The sequence below is a fragment of the Chironomus tepperi genome, unplaced genomic scaffold, assembly GCF_022539635.2.
Source record: "Chironomus tepperi strain 1889 unplaced genomic scaffold, CSIRO-AGI_Ctep_v1 contig_297, whole genome shotgun sequence".
In the NCBI taxonomy this organism is placed as follows: domain Eukaryota; kingdom Metazoa; phylum Arthropoda; class Insecta; order Diptera; family Chironomidae; genus Chironomus; species Chironomus tepperi.
In genome coordinates, this window is record NW_027226419.1 from 24181 (window position 1) to 30399 (window position 6219).

Genomic DNA, 6219 nt, shown 5'->3' on the forward strand with positions numbered 1-6219 from the left:
ATTATTTTGACTGTTATTTTTTAAATTTGAAAAAACCGTTAGATTTTTCTTGAAAAATTTAGAATTTTTACATGAATTGTGAATTAAAGGAACCTCTAAAATTAAATATTCAACTTCATACAACCTTCCTTTCACATTCCAACTCTAATTCTAGTACACAGAATAATCTCCTTAACTTGTCAAGATAAAAACCCCATTAATTTGCATAAAATATGGTTTCAAAATTCCAAAATTATCTGTCTGCACTAAAGTATATACTCATTTCAAGTCCTTAAATTTCATAATCCAATCTCCTCCCTAATAAAAATTCACTTTTTTAAGCAGAACATCCAAGAAGAAGAAGTAAAAAAACTTTGTCATGTTAAGCTCGAAGCTTGTTGCATGAAACTGACACATTACCATCATTTTTATTCAGTCGTTGCACATCGAGGCCAAATGTCTTCATTATTAATGTAAAAGGACGATGGCATTTGAGATAATAAAGTTTCAAAGAGAATGAAAAATTTGTGAAATCATTGAATAAAATGTCTCAATTGCCTCAAACTTCTTATGCCTTTTTTTTTTTTTTGTGAGTCGAAGTGGCTCGGTGGCGGAATGGTTTAGTACTTCGGTACATAATTATTGCAATACCGATCTAGCGATCATGGGTTCGAGACTGGGCATGGGAAATTTTTCACATGTCCTTTTTCGAATCATATGTAGTGGAAACGCGGCTCACAGCCTCCCTTTGAAGGCTATAGGCAGTAATGTCATCAAACTGATCCCACTATAAACTGTAGGTCTATTGAGTGCAGTGGTCTGGCGCACCCTCACTCGTTAAACAATCATTAGCCGCGTATCGCCCTAGCGCAGCTCTGGATCTTAAAGATCTGAATAGCTAAAAGGTTAAAGGTCTTATGCCTTTATGTTTCTTTAAATGTCACTGAATTGTCTTATGTCTGTGCTGCTCTCTAACATATGTTCCATTTATATACAAAATACCGCAATTTTGAGATATGTTTAAGGATGCTTAGGTAGGTTATGTTATTGTTACTTTCTTTCTCTACATTTTTATCAATTCTGTATCACGTTGCTTTACCATATATTTCATATTTCCTTCTCCCTTCATCTGACGCTTCCAACAACCTTCATCATTCATACTTTCCTCTATGTGTGAGTGCACAGGAGTCGTTCGGTTAGGTTGTGTATTGTTTATCTTGGGGAAAAGAGGATCCTACCTCCTGAAAGTTTGAAGGAAGATCAGGAATGAATAGAAGCAGTCTTGAGTCTTTTAATCAAGTTAAAATTTATATTTAAGGTTATTTTTGAAAAATAAATTTCAACTTACTTCTTATAGGAGGAATTTCCTAATTACGTCCAAAATGCTGAGATAGAATCATCATAACATCTCTCAAGAGCAGTTTTGTCTGCTTAGTAAGCTTTTAGCAAAATTGAAAGATTTGAATCTTTGTTTACATCCTGAAAATTGTTTCATTTCTCAAAATTTTGTCTTCCGGATTGTAATTGTTTGTCATATTATTGATCTTTGACTAGTTTACAGCAAAAATTTGTGTACTTAGCAGGTTTCAAGTCTGTGAAATGTGGATAAATTACAAAATTTTTCAATTTTCCCGAATTTGAGATCGTAAAATGAGAAAACTTTGGATCATTATTTCAAATTGTGTTCTGAAATACGGAAAACTGTTACTGGTGAGAGGTGCTAGATGATATGTGGAATGTGGGAAGCTTAGTAGGTATATGATTGAATTTGAAAAGTGCAAGATCAAAGTCAAATTGCTAATCATAATACTTTAAGTATACTAACCACTCTTTGGTTTGAAGTTCAATTCTTTAACATAATCTCAATATAATCTCGACATAACCTCAAAATATATCAGCATGACCTTGAAATATCTCAATGAAAACCCAAAAAAATCTATCACCATGACTCAGAAATTATGAAAAATAACCTCAAATTGAGGATTTGATTTGATCTCAAAATGCTTGAGTCTAAACCAAAATCATTATAACCTCTAAAATTCTAAACATAACCTCAAAATATTTAATCAAATTTTCTGATAATCTGAAAATGTCTAAGTTTAATCAACATAACTTCAGTCATCAATAAAACCTCAATTATACTCAAAATTCTATACATAACTTCAAAGTGTCAAATCCTAAAATAACCTCAAGTTATACAAAAATCTATCAACACAACCTCAAAATGTATCAACTTTTGCCAAATAAGAAAAGATGTATGAAATAGGATCCAACTCATCAACACACATCACACACGAACGACCCCCTGCGACTCCATTCAATCTTCCAGTTGTTTACTTACTCACTTAGATATATATTTTTTTTATTGAAAAAGTTAGTCAGAAAAGGGAAAAGAAATTCTTTTTTTTTTTCATCAACATGGTTATCATCTAGTATTAAGGTACATTTACTCTTCGTTTTTTATGCAATAAGACTTTTTTTTATCGTGTGCAGAGTCAACATTTGGACTTTTGGTTGTGGATGGTAAGCATAGCAAATGTTGACTGAAATTATTATTTTTCAAAACCATTTATTTTTTAACTTTTTTTTTATTTATTTTATAACCTTTTTCTTGTATTTTTAATGAAAATTTTTAAACAAATTTTTTTTTTTTTTATTTTCATAAGTTTTTTTTTGTCCATCGTTAAAAGTTTTGCGAAAAATTAAATATTTTTTTTTTTTTGGTAAAAGTTTTCATTAAGCTTTTTATCTAATAAGTTTTTTTTTTTTGAGGAAAATTTCATTCAGAAAACATCCAGCTGTAATTTTCCAAGTGAAATTTTCATTTTTTTTTAATAATTTAATTCATGTTTTACACACATTAAGGTTCATTCAATTGATATGTATTTCATTTCATGTTTTTTTCTTCTGATATGTTTCTGTTATCTCATATTTATGTATAATTTATGATATGTATTTTCATTTTTTTTAAGTCCATTTAGAATCATTCTTATATTTTTTTTAGTTTTTCCAGAGTGTGGTTGTCTCAAATTTCGAATTTTTCGATATTAGATTTTCGAAAAATTCAATATTAGATTTTCAAAAAATTCGAAAAATTCAAACATTCGATTCTCGAAAAATTTGAAATTAGATTTTCGAAAAATTTGACATTCGATTTTCGAAAAATTCGATATTAAATTTTCAAAAAAATTCGATATTAGATTTTCGAAAAATTCGACATAAAATTTTCGAAAAATTCAAACATTCGATTTTCGAAAAATTCGAAATTAGATTTCCGAAAAATTCGGCATTCGATTTTCGAAAAATTCAAACATTTTCAAATATTTCGAACTCTATCTTATTTAAAAATAAAAATTACCGTTACAAAGAAACTAAAAATAACGGTCAAAAATAATTTAAATATTTAAATTTGAAAAAATAACGGTCAATCTTAAGACAGCCACAATCTGAGTTATTCATTCCATTTTGTGTAGCAATAAATTAAATGTTATTTATCATCCAATGCTCTCCAGCTTCCCTTAATCTCATATATATTCATATATTTTTGGTTCAAATTGTCAACGAACTTTCGGAATTGATTCTCATATTTTATTAAAAAGAGATTTAGCTTTAGATATGAATTTAAATATTTATAGTGGATTTTTGTTGTATATTTTCATACATGTCACGGTGTTTTGAATACGAGTCATACATGTACATTGATGTAGCACAATGTGTGACATACATTAGAGCTTGTATATTGTACTTTAAGAAATTCTGTATTTGATGTGTATTTTTATCCATCGAAGTTATATCGATTTCGAAGTCATCGGAGTTACCTCGGAAGATGTCAGACAGATTTAGAACACTTTATGTCAAGATTCGTTACAATATTATTTGAATTTTTTCAGACTTTTTCTAGAAAAAATTTCAATTTTCAAATATTTTTTGACAGTTTTCAATTCAAATTCAGAACAAAAAATATGAAAAGTTCAAAATTTGAATATTTTTCAACCGTTACAAAATTCAAATATTTTTTGACTGTTAAATTTATACGAATTTCGAAGACAACAACTCAACTAAATTGTTGACTTTATGAAATTTCAAATATTTCTTAGCCGTTAAGAGTGTCAAGCATTTTTAAATAATTTTCAGCCATATAAATTTTGAATTTTTTTTAGCCGTTGGATATTTTTGAAGATCTATATCCAAGTTAATGTCTAAATAGTTAATCAAATTGTATCACAATTTGCAATAGCATTCTATGATCAAAAATCAATACTTCATCAATAAATCATGTAAAAATCCAACTTGAGATCCCAAATATCTCCAAGTTTATTTACATTTAATTCCACAAAAAGTAAATGACTCGAAGAAAGTTCATTGATGCTTATTAATTCATGACTAAACTTCTATAAAAAGAAGACGCCTTTTGAATTAAAAATATCAATAAATTAATTAATATTTTCCGCCAACCAGCAACAAGTTTATGAGAGTATTAACTAAATTTAATGATGTATTCACTGAAAAGTCTACGCTTATTAAATATTTATAAAGCTTTATATTTAAAATAAATTCCATGTAACATTAAACTCATGGAATTTTGCGTGCCGTGAAAGCTTTGTTGTTATTAAAATATTTAGTAATGAAATTGGAACTTCCGAAAATATTTTTTATAGCTTTTATCTCAAAATAAAATTAATTCATTTTTAGAGCTTTAGATTAATAAACCAATTAAATGGAGGAAACCGAATGAAATTAAGATAATCTTGGTCTACATAACAGCATCTGGCTTTTATTGAGCTAAGGACATTTCTATCCATCATAAAAATTCTTAGATTTCCTTCATTAGGATTCTAAATTTAGAAAATTGTTGGTAAAGTAGCAACAATAAGGTATGACAAGACTTCATGTAGTTTTATGTAAAACTGTAGTTCAAGTAGTTCAAACATAACGTTCAAGTTTTTGTCATATGGTGTCCAAATTGCTATAATGTCCAAGTGGCTGACATGTGACTTCCAAGTATTTCATATGGTGTCCAAGTGGATGTCACATGGCGTACAAGTTGCTGTCACATGGCGTACAAGTTGCTGTCATATGACGTCCCAATCACAATTTTCATGTTAAATGCCATGAAAAGCTTGTGCCGATAGGACAAGACCAAGACTTCCTTATCCCGGTTTTGAGATTTGTCGATATCTAAACTTTGGAAATTCCCTTATAATCTCGGTCATGGTCTCGTTTATAACGATTACTCGTTAATTGTAGTGTCTACCAAGTGTCCATTCGAGTTAGTAAAGAAAGAAACAGGGATACTAGAGTATACACTAGGCTAAACTCTTGACTACTAAATGACTAAATTATATCAAGATACCAGCTAACTCAACCATCCAGCACTACTAATTTGCAACCCCCACAACATATCCCAAAGCTCCTTTAGATTTCTTACATTTCCATAAATACATCCTTATTAATGTCTAACTTCAAGATCATGCTTGAAAGGATTCATAAGCTTATTTCAAGGAAGCTTTCAAATCAGCAATTACCGTACCGTCAAAAAATAATCTCATCATCAATATCGTAAAAAGGATTTACGGATGTTATTAAACTCATTGAACTTTCCAACAAGTCTTCATTATTCAGCGAATTTTATTGAATTATTACGACTTGATTATTATTCGATTTCTGATTGTAATTTTACATCAATTTTAATCAGCATATTAAATCTCAATTTTATTAAGGTATTAAGAAGATATTGTAAAAGTTTTATGGAATTAAATGCTTTAGAAATGAACATCAGGCATCAATTTGTATAAATCTGTAAAATTGCTTTCGTCTACACAGCAATAAAAATTATTTTTAACATAAGTTTCTAACTTTTGGGTATGTTTAAAGAAGAAGCTGTCTGTTCTAGTTGCTCGAATAATGATTCTGATTCTGCATAAATAATTGAGGTTGATTTTGGGGGATTTATGATGTATTTAGGAATTTATGATTTTATAGCAATTTGGAAAATTTATCAAATTAAAGAATCGATTATTCGGAAGTTTATGGCAGGTTTATAGTCCGTGTAATCGTCTCGAACTACACAATGCATCAAACCACAGTTGTAGCAGTGAAAATGGGATCAAAACAACCAGTCACGATGACGTCAATGCAACTTAAGGCTCTTCCGTTAATGCGGTGATATAGCAATGTTGTAGCGAACATGTTGTGCTGTTCGGATACATACATGAATGCTGATTTTGAATAATCATCTAT